The sequence below is a fragment of the Sciurus carolinensis genome, chromosome 7 (assembly GCF_902686445.1).
Source record: "Sciurus carolinensis chromosome 7, mSciCar1.2, whole genome shotgun sequence".
NCBI classification, from domain to species: Eukaryota; Metazoa; Chordata; class Mammalia; order Rodentia; family Sciuridae; genus Sciurus; species Sciurus carolinensis.
Window position 1 is genome coordinate 43,923,143 of NC_062219.1, and position 13,663 is coordinate 43,936,805.

The following is a 13,663-nucleotide window of genomic DNA, read 5'->3' on the forward strand; positions in this document are numbered from 1 at the left end:
GTTATACCTTTGATTTCTAGTTTTATCTTTATTTCCTTTATTCAAGATGTATTGTTTGATTTTGTATATTATCTTAGCTGCAGAAGATGAAATTTTGTATCATCGTCCAGCAACTCATCACAATTTAAACAAAAATATATTCATAAAAATTTATTATTTAAAAAAAATTTTATTCATAATAGCTTTACTCATATAATAATTTATTAATAAGTTTCTCCAGTTATAGGTTATCTAAGTTTAGATAGAAGTTTTCCAAGTTTTTTGGATTTTAATCTTATAAGTTGCATATTTTCTCATAGTTCTATACTTTTGGCTTTTTTTCCCTCTTACTCTTTGGTTTTATTCTGTCATTTTTTTTCTTAGAATGATTAAGTATTAAGTCTCAGGTCTGTGGAGTGAAAAAAAATTCTGTTTCAAGGGGAGATATAGTAGCTGAATATTGATTTATTAACATTGCAGTCCATCACTTTTTATTTTAGATTATGCCATGAGCTAATACAGTCTAGTATTTATTATCTTTCTATGTGCAAGTTTATAAACTTGTCAAAATCTATTTTATTTATTAACATGTTTGGAATATCTCTTTGTTGAAATTTTCCAAGTTTATTTTTCCCTCCTTTTCATTTCAGTTTTTCTCCATTCTATGATGCAGTTTCTCTCTTGTAGAAACTAGAAAGCTAGATTTTTTAATGTCGATACATAATTTCCTTAATTGAAATAACTGTTTGATTCATTTAAATATAATGCTTTTTTATATTTTGATTTATATCTAAAAACAGTGTTGTGAATCCTAATTTATTTCACTTTTGTCATTCTGTATTAGAATTATATTTGTTTCATATTTTTGTTACTCCCATCCCATCTTTTCTGTTTTTCTGTTTATATTCTACTAAGAACAGGATATTACAGTTGATATAGTCTACTTACATAAGACTATCTGCAGTCTATTATAATAAACAGAGTCTATTTATTCTCTAAGTTTCATCAAATTATGTGTATGTGCTGTTCATGCAATGATGTTGCATAACAAAAATCCCCGACCTCAGTAATGAAAACCACAGGAATTTATCACTCAAGTGTCGTGAGTTGCCCGTTTCTTTGGTTAATACAGTTGAGGTTCACCTTTTCTTTTAGCCATTTTCCTGAATGTGTAGGTAGTAATACTAACTAAAACTTCTAAGCTAGCCAAAATCTTCATCTTCATATTTAAACAATGCAAGAACTTGTAAAGTGTCAAGCCTTATCCTCTGCAATGTGTATATTTTCAGTATGTTAGCTCTATTTTGTTTTGTTCTAATCTCAATATTTTACATCATTATCACCTTGTGTGGTCATGTTACTTTAGATGTAACCAAATATTTACCAACAATTTGACTCCTATGATATTCCCTTGTGAGTGGTATCTAGATCCATTTTAAAATATCTGAAAATTTCTTCTTTTTATCCACGTAATCAAATATTTACTTATATACAAAATTATAAGTAGACAGTCATATTTTCTTAGCACATTGGAGATATTAATCCTCCCTTCATGACTTCTCTTTATGGTATTGAGAATTCTGATTTTCAATTTTTACTCCTCTTATGTGATCTACATTTTCAGATGTGTTTACATTTTCATCTTTGTTACGTGTATTCAGTGGTTTTACTATACTTATGTAGTTTTCTTTGTTTATTTTAAAAATTTATGCCATTTGGGATTAGCTGGTCTTCTGGTTTACTCTGTAGAGCTATTTGATAGTTTAAACATCTCATTCATTATTTCTCTAAGTATCATTACTTCTCCATTTTATGGACCTCAGATAAGATATATATTTGCTCCTATTCTTTCTATCATGCATCTTAATTTCTTTTTTATGTTATCTATTGATTTGTCCCAGTTTACTTCTGGAGAATGTATTTGGAATTACTCTTCAGTTAACTAATTATCTTCATTTTAATCTAAGTGTTGCTGGAAGTAAAATCTGCTGCACTTATAATTTTAATTTTTATATATCTTTTCTAGTATCACTGTGATGAATATAAAAAAAACTCATGAAGAAGTTTAAGTATTTCATGAAAATCTTCATCTTTTGTGATTTCTCATTAAAATTTGTCTTACTTTTATCTACCTTAAAAATCTCAAAAATTAATACTAGTTCTCTTTTTAAGATGTCTTCATTTTAAAATATTAATACTATAAAAATATCATCTAGAGCTATGCTAGTCTCTTGTGGATTAGCAAAGATAATACATTTAATAAAATTCATTAGCTACCAACTATAAAGTAAACATGTTCCTCTTAGCTACATCATTGTGCTGAATTTTGTGGCACTACATTTCTCAGAGAAGGATGCTGTGATTTTGTAAATAACTAAAATACACAGGGATGTTGCCCAATGGCATAGCACCTGTGAGTACATGCAGGTGATACCAGTGATGAGAATCAATCGGGGCCAAGTTCCATTTCCCCAAATGTGAAGATTGAACACTCAAGAAATGCCAAGGCAAGCATTGAAAGCACACTTTATTTAAAGAATAGAACAGAGGCAGAATAGATCACTGGTTTCAGAATCAAGAAAAAGCATAATAAATTAATAATAAATTGAAGAGGATTTTTAAAAAACTTGTGTTTTAAGTTATATCTTTATGTGTTTTTAAAAAGTCATACAACACAACATGTTTCTCTTCACCTCTGCTACCCTATGAAAACAAATGAAATAGAATGCAAAAAAAAAAAAAAAAAAAAAAAAGAAATGGAAACAGACCTCAATAGATCAGTGATACTTTATTAAGCAATAGAGGGGAAAATGACACAGGCTACAACAAGTGTCTGAGTTTCATAGGGTTTAGCCAGGTCAGGGTCAGGTAGGAGAAATTTTGTCAGTTCCTAGTGGTGGGCTCATTTAGGGCAGGGCAGGAGGGCAGGTAGGGGAACAATTGTAGATAAGAGAAGTTCCCTGGGACCTTTTGTTCTCCTTTTTTCCCTGTGGGCTGTTATTTTCCATATCCTTCATTCCAAACTCTGAAAGGTATATAATGAGTGTGGTACAGTTATCATATCTGGTTATTTCCTGCTGAGAAGGAACTTAGTAGGGGATCCTCTGTCAGAGATCTGGAAAAGGATAAGGAGTAGGGGGTATTTTAGGCTCCTATACTTTCCTGGCAGTTTTGGCTTGAGGGGAACATCGTCATGGGTGATTTCTTCCTTATGGGGCTTGGGAGAGTCATGTTGTGAGTGAAGGATGAGAATGACTTTTGCATGTTCTTGGGAGGTGGTCTGGGCTAGATGGGTCGCCTTGTCAAGAAGTCACTTCTGTGTAAAGTTAACAAATAGGGGAAAACAGTATTACAAGAAAAATGGGTATTAGAGGGATCAAAAGAAGTAGAAGCCATGAAGTCCACCATTTTAGGTCTTCTAATGAGTCCCACCAGGAAATGGCTAGTTCTCTTCTTTGCTGTTTCAATCAGTCCTATAGTTGTTTAACCTTATCCCTTACCAGTTCTGATTGACATAGAAGCAACATTCTTCCCTGAGGAAGAGGAAGAGGTCACCTCATTTGTCAGTAATGAGACCTAGACCCTAATAATTTTGCAGGATGACAGACGCTAGGGAATCTAACAGATTTTGTAAAGCCAGTACCACATTGGTGACCTGTTGGATAACTTCAATAACCTTTACTATTTTTTATAGTAGTGAATATAGGTTCCTAATCCCACTGCTCCTGTGCCAATCCTGGAGACATCTCTAGCCCTACGAGTAAGGAAATAAACTGGAAGGCTCTTTTGTGTCTGATGTGCATCATTATTGGGATAGGAAAAGTTTGGTTTTTAGGTAAAACATCAGTATGAGGAATAAAGAAGACCAAGGTACAGAGGCCAGTCCAATTTTTGGTCAGCAGGGGTTAATGTGATCCTCGCAAAGGTAAAAAATGACTTAGAATTGGGGGGGAGGGAGGCACCAGGTCTGACGGGCTGACAGAAGTGTATGTCTTAAGTACCATTAAAAGAATGATTGTCTTCACTTTTAAATGCCTAGGTATGGCTGTACTTTGGTTATAACTGTTTTTGCCAGATGTTCAAGACTAAACTGGTTAAATTGGCCTTGTTCCTACCTATTGTTAACAGTCAGCTGAGTTCCATCAGGAGGTCACTCTTGGGAACTTATAAGCAGCCTTTAGCTCCTATAGTGTCATCTTCCAGGATGGGTCAGGGTCTCCTTAACCATGTGGGTTCCCTTGGAAGCATTAGGGATATCTCCTTCTCCAAAGACCCTCCACTTTGCAGCATGTGCACTGGTTTTCTTTCTGTTCTCCAGGGTCTCATTGATCTCCCTGATCAGGAGGTCATGTGGCACAGACTCACAAAGCCCTTAGAGAAGTCCCCTTGTTCCTGGGTTCAAGCTGACATCAAAGTGCAAGAGTCAAATATTGGCTATTTCTTTTTTATGTTCCTTTTATTTCCTTAACTTTAGTTTCCAAGTTTTGGTCTTAAATATCCAGCAGGCCAGTTTCACCAGTCTTAAAGTAAGAGTATGGGATTTACCTTTAATGTCTATAACTTTACAATTATTTACCCCTTTGATTTAATCGTGGTCTGTGTTAGTTCTGGAAGTTAGCCTTACATCATGTCTGTGTTGAAAGTTTATACTTCTGTAAGGCTCTAACATATAAAAGTTAAGGTTTACAAGGAAAATACAAAATAAAATCAACAAGAGTAAAAACACATTGAGTTTGTATAATAACTATGAACCAAGAAACATAATTTTATAATCCCAAACCTTTACTTTAAACTTTAGTTTGAACAACACCAGCTTGGTAAAAATGCTCTTTTAAACCTTATACTTTAAAAACTTATATTCTTGGAAGATATGACAAAGAAGCCAGTAACAGTCCTGTGATTACACTGATGTCCTTCTACTAACCCAGCTTAGCTTTTAAAGAAAAATTTAGACTCTGTATGGTAGTGTAATACTATAAAATAATGGCTGTTTTTTATCTAGAGTTGTACAAACCCTAATTCCTTCAAGACTACTTTCTCTGAAGAATAAAACCTAACACACACAAGAGATAAGTTTGATAGATAAAAGCAGATTAATGTTTTAAGAAATCTTTGTTACTTCAACCCATAGAAGATTAAACTTTGGTTTCTAACAGTACCTTAGGGAAAAACCTTGAATAATCATAACTGATTATGCTACTTATATACAACCAACTTAGTTACAGAAAACATCTTTGAAATTTTCCTTCTATAAACCTTCTGCAACTTACTTAGACATTCTACAAATTTTTACTTTACCACAAACTTTCTCATACAGAAATATTTTTTTCCTTCTACTTTACATACTAAATTATATTTCCATACCTAGAACCTTCTTATAGCTTTCCTAGTTGTTGACCCCTGTTGACAATTTACATTTAGAAACAACCTTATAAAATTTCTGAATTTAGACAAATTACTCCACTTTAAAAAGATGGAATAATTTATGTTTTTATAGTACTTTAATTGAAATCCAACTGAAACCTTTTATACTCTGCATATAAATTATACATGATAGAATTTTAACTCTTAGTAACCTTGTTTAGTGAAGACACAGACACAGGGTAATCTTAAACCTTTGTTCCATTTACCAATTTATGAAAACACATAATGTTTAAATATGTTACCTTATAGAATTTAAGAAGTTAAGAGTACTTGATTTTATATTTAGCAGTTGATGTTTTAGCACTTTAACTTTGTAAATTAATTACATGTCTCCTTAAAAAACATATTCACTTGATTAATCCCATTGATGTTACATAAAATTTACTCATTCTTAACTGTAGAAAACAAGATATCAGAGAAATGTAGTGAACATTACTAGCCATCTCCTTCTGGTTGAAGAAAAATCCGAGAAGCAATGGATATTGCATTTTTTGTATTACAGAGAGAACAACACTCTATTAATTATCTGTCTACCTAGAGAAACTCATGAGTTAGTAATTTTAAAGACATCTTTATTTTCATCTGTTTTTAAGTTGAACCCCCTTTTTAAGTCACAGGAACTAAAAAGTATTCAGTTTAAGAGGTATACAGTGCAGACAGAATTTGGGTAGAAGCACTTTGGAAGTGGGTAAGATTGCTTGGCTCATGCTCTGGGGATTAATGAGTCACCTGTTACCCAAAGATCTCAGATCAGACTGAGATTTCATCTCAGGATCCAAGAGTTATTGGTTGAGGGTACCCTTCACTATCAAGCCAAGTCAATCAGAAAGAAGAACAGATGGCAGATGATATTTGGTATCCCTGAGGGCTGTCTGGGTCAGATTCTGGACCTGAGACCCTCATGCAGCATGAGGGAGTGGCCCCAACCAGCTGCCTTCAGTTGTCTCAAGACTTCCTGTGTCTCACCGCACCATATTCTCCCACAGCAAAGGAACTGAAACAAGTCAGGACCTACATCCCAACATATGGGTCACGGGGGATCCAACCTACCTCTTGATTTTTGATTGACTGCAGGGTTAGGTGTCATCAGACTGTCAATTCCCCACTTTCATGCCAACTCTAGGTTACCTTGGTCCATGCTGATCAGTTCTAATTGGATTCCTAACCATACATTCTTACAGGCTTTATAGTTAGAAGAAACTATCCTTATTTCCCAGAGATTCAGTATCTGGTCATATGTCTTCAGGGAAACTTGGGTTGCTCTTATCAACATTATTTTTGGTCTGCAGTTCTGCAGTAAACAGGTAGTTTGCTAAGGAATGTGATGTATCCTGTCCATAGAGGCAGGGAAGTCTTCAGATAAATTGCTTCTTGGAAAAGAAAACATGTGAGGGTCATCACAATGAGTCCATTTGATAGAACTATTATATACAAAATTTAGCTTTTATAAAGCACAGATGTCCTCATAAGCTATAATTAAGATGTCTAATGCCATTTGATTTTTGCAAAATACCTTTCTTTTGGCATTACCTCTGTGTTTAGTAGAGATTCCTTTATGTCATTTAGGGTTTTCTTAGTAAAGTTAGTTAGGACTTTATGTGCCACATTACATTTTTTAGACCAATATGAGGGATAGATATTGGGGCTAGATAATCATACTCGAAGAAGCAGAGATCAAGCTTGCCTATGAAGGAAGTTAGGAAGATTTGAAGGTCTCAAATTGACTCCAAAAAAACTTATGACTCTGACAATTTCCTTGGATAGTTATCAGACATGACTGACTATGAAGCTTTCCTTTATAGCCTCCACTCCAGGTCATTTGCCATTTTGATGGAAGAAATTGTCTAAGTTTTGGAGGATTTATGGGTTGAAGGTCCCAAATTCTGAATTTGGGTCATTGATTAGGTTGTCTAATTTAGATTGTGACCAGATCTGTGTACTCAGTCTAATAAGATGTTAGCTTTTGAGGTCAGATTGGAGGTGGAGGATTTTGGAAATTTTTAATGAGATAACCTAATGGGGAGTCCCTTGGGATGAACTGGTTAGCCCCCATGTTGGAGAGATTTGACTGAGGTAGTGGTTGAGATCAAAGCATCCCTTGATGTCTCCCACTACTGACACAGTTCCACCAGAGAATGCGAGGGTGTCTGCTCCTACAGCTCCAATGGTAGAGGACCTCCAGAGTCTAGATGAGCCAAAAGATGAGGGTATCAGGCAGGGCGCCTCTGTGAGAGACAAAAAGGGATCTTACCTCTTCGAAGAATGAGAAGGCGGGTATTGCATGCAGGGACAAAATGACTTTTTGCCATTGTCTGTAGTCTGGAGGTCTGAATACATAAAGAATGAAGGAATTGGAGTGGATAGGCTTGAAAAGAGATACCTCCAACACCAGTAAATGATGTGATATAGGTCCTTGTTCCATCTACATGGCACTAAGGCAGCAAAAATATAACCTAGGATTGGGGTCAATTTTTGGTCATGTACTGTCCACCATTGACCTATAGTGGACCTGGAGAATATAAAGGGCCTCCTTCTTTGGGTATAAGATGGGGGGAAGACAGAGAGAAAGAGAGAGAGAGAGAGAGAGAGAGAGAGAGAGAGAGAGAGAGAGAGAGGAAACAGTCAGTCTAGGAATTTAGCCATGCTAGTTATGGTTGAGGCCTTCCCTGGCCTCAGAGAGCCACAGAAGTGCAAGACTGTCAACATTCACTTTCCAAGTCTCATCATCCATTTAACATGACTGTTATGACTGTTACTAACCTTTGGGTATAGGAGAGAGAGAGAGAGAGAGAGAGAGAGAGAGAGAGAGAGAGAGAGAGAGAGAGAGAGAGAGAAATGGGAAGGGAATATGAAAAAGCAGTAGAGCTTCCTTAGGATGGGGAGGGGTAAAGAGCCCCAAACTCTATCATGGGTTTTGGCATCAAATGAAAGCAAATGAAAGAGAGTTCAAAAAGAAAAAGAAATGGACAATGACCTCAATAGATCAGTAATACTTTATTAAGCAATGAAAGGCACGTTTTCAGGAGAAAATGGCACCACTTACAATAAGGGTCTGAGTTTCATAGGGTTTAGCAGGACCAGATAGGAGGAATTTTATCAGTTGCTAGTGGTGGGCTCATTTAGGGCAGGGTAGGAGGGCAGGTAGGGGAACAGTTGTAGATAAGGGAAGTTCCCTATTGTTCTCCTTTTCTCCAAAGGGGTTGTTATTTTCCATATTTCTTCACCCTAGACTTTAATCCTTTCTCTCATGTAGCAATATTTTCTCAATATCCCTTTCATGTCTTCATGCAAAAGATACACAAAGTCTTATTTTTTGCTTTTATATACAAATTACTATGTATGACACATATGGTCATGCATATATTTTATTTGTTTCTTTGCTCCTTTTTGATCATAAGTCCTGGAGATCTTTCCACATTGGTTCACATGGCATTCTTTGAATTCAAGTCCCTGAGGAAAACTGATGAAACCTACACCCTCAAAATAGACTAAAGAGACCTCTCAGGAACACCTAAGGCAAATTTGTTGTATGAAAAGATTAAACAAATAAGTAGTATTTTTATTACCCTATATGAAAGAGTCTATTGTATGCAACACTGTTTTAAACTTTAGTTTCTTAGTTTCATTTAGTAGATACTAGTTTATTTAAAATTCAAACAAAATTTTGTTACTATTTTCTTCTCAGTTTTCCATGTTACACAATCTGTAATTAAAATTTCTGCCACTATTTAAAATCTTTCAAATGATTAAAACAGGTAAATTAACTTATATGGTAGAAAATTAATTTTAAAATGTATTTGCAGTGCTGCCTCAGCCCCACATGCGGGAGTTGCTATGATGGAAGTCGAAGGGAAAAAAATTCACAGAAAAGAGTACAAAGGCATCATAAGAAAAAAGCAGATTTCATAAAACCAGTGATTCTAGTTCTTCAAAGACATTCCCCCAAAAAGTTAAGGATGGTGGACCTAAAATCACATCTAAGAACCTTGAGAAAAGAGCTACAAAACTTGGGGAAAGGGGTATGGACCAATTCAAGAATGAATAACAGGGGTACAAAGGACCAAAGAAGAAATTTCAGCAGGTGAATAAATTCAAACACAAGAGAAAATTCCAGCTAGAGAGTAAAAGTGATGAATCAGCAGCTAAGAACCCAAATGGGATGACTTCAAAAAGAAGAAAGAACTGAAGCAGAGCAGGCAGCTCAGTGACAAAACCAACTCTGACCTTGTTGCTGGAGCAAAGCAGATCTGGGAGATCCTAAGAAGAAAAGATGTGACAAACAAAGAAGAGTAAAGCTGATGAGTGACTTGCAGAAGTGATCCAACAGAAAATTAAGACTACTGTTTTTGCACATGACTCAATTCCTATGATCCAGTGTTGCATTCAGTACCGTAATGAAGAACAGAGAAAACAGTCCTTTGAAGAATTGTGAGATAATTTTGTTGAATTAAGTAAAGCCAAATATTCCAGAAAAAGAATTTCTCATGTATGGGGGTAACCACAGATTGCAGAGATTATCAGAAGTTTTAAAGGCATTGTGAGGAAGATGCCGCATCATGCAGAAGCATCTGCCATTGTGGAGAATGCATACAACGACAGTCCTTTTGGAGCAGAGGAACATGCTGACAGAGGAGCTCTCTGGGAACACATTTCAGCTTTACAAGTCAATAGATCACCAAACTCTAGACAAAGTATTAGAGGTATAGCCAGAAAAATTAGAGCTCATTATGGATGAAATGAAACAGATTCTAACTCCAATGGCCCAAAAGGAAGCAGTGATTAAGCACTCATTGGCTCATAAAGTATTCTTGGATTTTTTTTTTTACCTATGCTCCCCCAAAACTCAGATCAGAACTGATTGAAGCCATCCATGATGCAGGGGTCTACTTGACAACACATATATGATAGTGCCTGAGTGGCCATGCACTGTCTGTGGCCTGGCACATCCAAGGACAGGAAAGTGATTGTGAAAATAATGAAGACTTATGTTGAAAAGGTGGCTAGTGGCCAATACTCTCATTTGGTTTTACTTACTGCTTGTTATTGTATTGATGATACTAAGCTTATGAAGCAGGCAATCATCTCAGAATTATCATTTCCTTTTCAAACACAGTAAATGACAAATAAGGAAGGAAGGTTCTCCTGTAGTTACTGAGTCCCAGAGATCCTGCACATACAGTATGAGAAATCATTGACGTTCTTCCAAAAGGAGATGGTAATGCAAACAGTAAGAAAATCACAGAAATCCATCTGATTCCCACATTGGAAAAAAACAAAAGTACCAGCAAAGGATTAGAAACTCTACTTGAAAAATTGACAGCATAGGTTGAAACAGTTAAGAAAGCAATGGAATCATTTTTTCCCATTCTCTGTTCTCTTCCCAGAAAAGAATGGCAAAGGTACACCTTATTGATAATTTGGGAGCCCTGTACATGTGTTTCTTCTTTGTATAAGAATCTGATTATATAAAATTATTTTTAAAAATTGAAAAAATGTATTTTCAACACCTCATTTCTCATGGGGAAATTACTAAATTACATACAGAAGAAAAACAAGCAAAAATGAAACTTTTTATATCTGTTGGTTTGTATTCTGTCCATTCCCAAAAAGTCACAAAGCACGTTTAATATCATTCTGTCATCTTTCTTAAAGTATAGTTAAGGAGCACATTTTATATGTTTTAGAAAGGATATTCTCCAAATTTTAAATTTATTTATATTTTTAATTAGATTCTCATTGATAACACCCAGTTTCTGTCCTTTCTCCATTTCCATAATATCAATATTGCAATCAGGATTACATAAAGTGGAAAATGAGGGAACCCTTCCAAACTCATTCTATGAAGCTAGAATCACCCTGATAGTAAAACCAGACAAAGACACATTGAGGAAAGAAAACTTAAGATCAATATCCCTGATGAACATAGATGCAAAAATTATTAACAAAATTCTGGCAAATCACATACAAAAACATATTAAAAAGATAGTGCACCACAATCAAGTGTTTGTCTCAAGAATGCAATGGCAATTCAACATCCAGAAATCAATAAATGTAATTCACCACATCAATAGACTTAAAGATAAGAATCATACAATTATTTCAATAGTTGAGGAAAAAGCATTTGATAAAATACAGCACCCCTTCATGCTCAAACCACTAGAAAAAATAGGGATAGTAGGAACATACCTCAAAATTGTAAAGGCTATCTATGCTAAGCCCAAGGACAACATAATTCTAAATGGAGAAAAATTGAAAGCATTCCCTCTAAAAACTGGAACAAGATAGGATATCATCTTTCACCACTTCTATTCAACATCATCCTTGAAACTCTAGTCAGAGCAATTAGAGCAAAGAAAGTAAAATGATACAAATAGGAAAAGAAGAGCTCAAATTATCACTATTTGCCAATGATATGATTCTATATTTAGAGGATTCAAAAAATTCCACCAGAAAATTTCTAGAACTAATAAATGAACTCAGCAAAGTAGCAGGATATAAAATCAACACTCATAAATCTAATGCATTTCTATTCATATGTGATGAATCATCGGAAATAGAAATTAGGAAAACAGTAGCAGCAAAAACAATAAAATGCTTAGGAATCACCCTAACAAAAGAGGTGAAAGGTCTCTACAAATTCTGAAAACTACAGAACATTAAAGAAAGAAATTGAAGAAGACCTTAGAAGATGGAAAGATCTCCCATGTTCATGGATAGACAAAATTAATATTGTAAAAATGACCATACTTTCAAAGGCACTATACAAATTGAATGCAATTTCAAATAAAATCTCAATATCATACTGCATAAAAATAGAGAAAGCAATCATGAAATCCATTTGGAAGAATAAATGACCAGAATAGCCACAGTAATCCTCAACAGGAAGAGTGAAGCAGGAGGTATCAGAACACCAGACCTTCAACTACACTACAGAGCTATAGTAACAAAAATGGCATGGTATTTCATCAAAATGAACAAGTAGACCTATGGTACAGAATAGGAGACACAGAGACAAACCCACATAAATACTGTTATCTCATACTAGACAAAGGTACCAAAAAAATACAATGGAGAAAAGATAGCCTCTTCAGCAAATGGTGCTGGGAAAACTGGAAATCCGTATGCAGCAAAATGAAATGAAACCCTATCTCTCAACCTGCACAAAACTCAACTCAAAATGGATCAAGGACTTAGGCTTTAGACCAGAGACCCTGCACCTAATAGAAGAAAGGTAGGCCTAAATCTACATCACGTTGGCTTAGAACCAGACTTTCTCAACAAGACTCCCAGAGCACAAGAAATAAAATTAAGAATCAATAAATGGGATGAATTCAAACTAAAATGATTTTTTCTCAGCAAAGGAAACAATCCATAATGTGAAGACAGAGCCTACAGAGTGCTAGAAAATCTTTACCACACACACTTCAGATACAGTACTAATCTCCAGTAAATGTAAAGAACTCAAGAAACTTTACCTCAAAAATACAAAGAACCCAATCAATAAATGGGCTAAGGAAGTGAACAGACACTTCACAGAAGAAGATATACAATCAACAGATACATGAAAAAATGTTCAAAATCTCTAGTAATTAGAGAAATGCAAATCAAAGTACCCTAAGAGTTCATCTCACCCCAATTAGAGTATTTATTATCAAGAATACAAGCAAAAATAGGTGTTGGGGAGGATGTGGGGGAAAAGGTACACTCATACATTGCTGGTGGAATTGCAAATTGGTGCAGTCACTCTGGAAAGCAGTATAGAGATTCCTCAGAAAACTTGGAATGGACCACCATTTGACCCAGCTATCCCACTCCTCAGTTTATACCCAAAGGAATTAAAATAAGCATATATTACAGTAATACAGTTGCATCAATGTTCATAGGAGCTCATTTCACAATAACTAGATTATGGAACCCACCTAGATGCCCCTCAGTGGATGAATGGATAAAGAAACTGTGGTATATATACACAATGGAATATTACTCATCTTTAAAGAAGACAAATAACATGCTAAGTGAAATAAGCCTATCCCAAAAAACCAAAGGCCAAATGTTTCCTCTGCTAAGTGGATGTTGATATATAAGGGTAAGGGGAGAGGGTAAGGGAAGAATGGAGGAAGGTTGGATTGTGTAGAGGGAAATGAGGGGTGGGGAGGAGACAGGGGGAAAGAAGGAAGATATGATTACATGAATGGTGTGAATCTACATAGTGTACAACCAGAGAAATGAAAAGTTGCACCCCATTTGTGTACAATGAATC

At 35.3% G+C, this 13,663-nt stretch overlaps 1 pseudogene; it reads left to right on the forward strand.

Moving 5' to 3' along the window:
- The first annotated feature begins 9,223 nt into the window (after nucleotides 1-9,223).
- LOC124989199 (pumilio homolog 3-like) lies at nucleotides 9,224-10,728 on the forward strand (annotated as a pseudogene).
- Nucleotides 10,729-13,663: the final 2,935 nt, after the last annotated feature.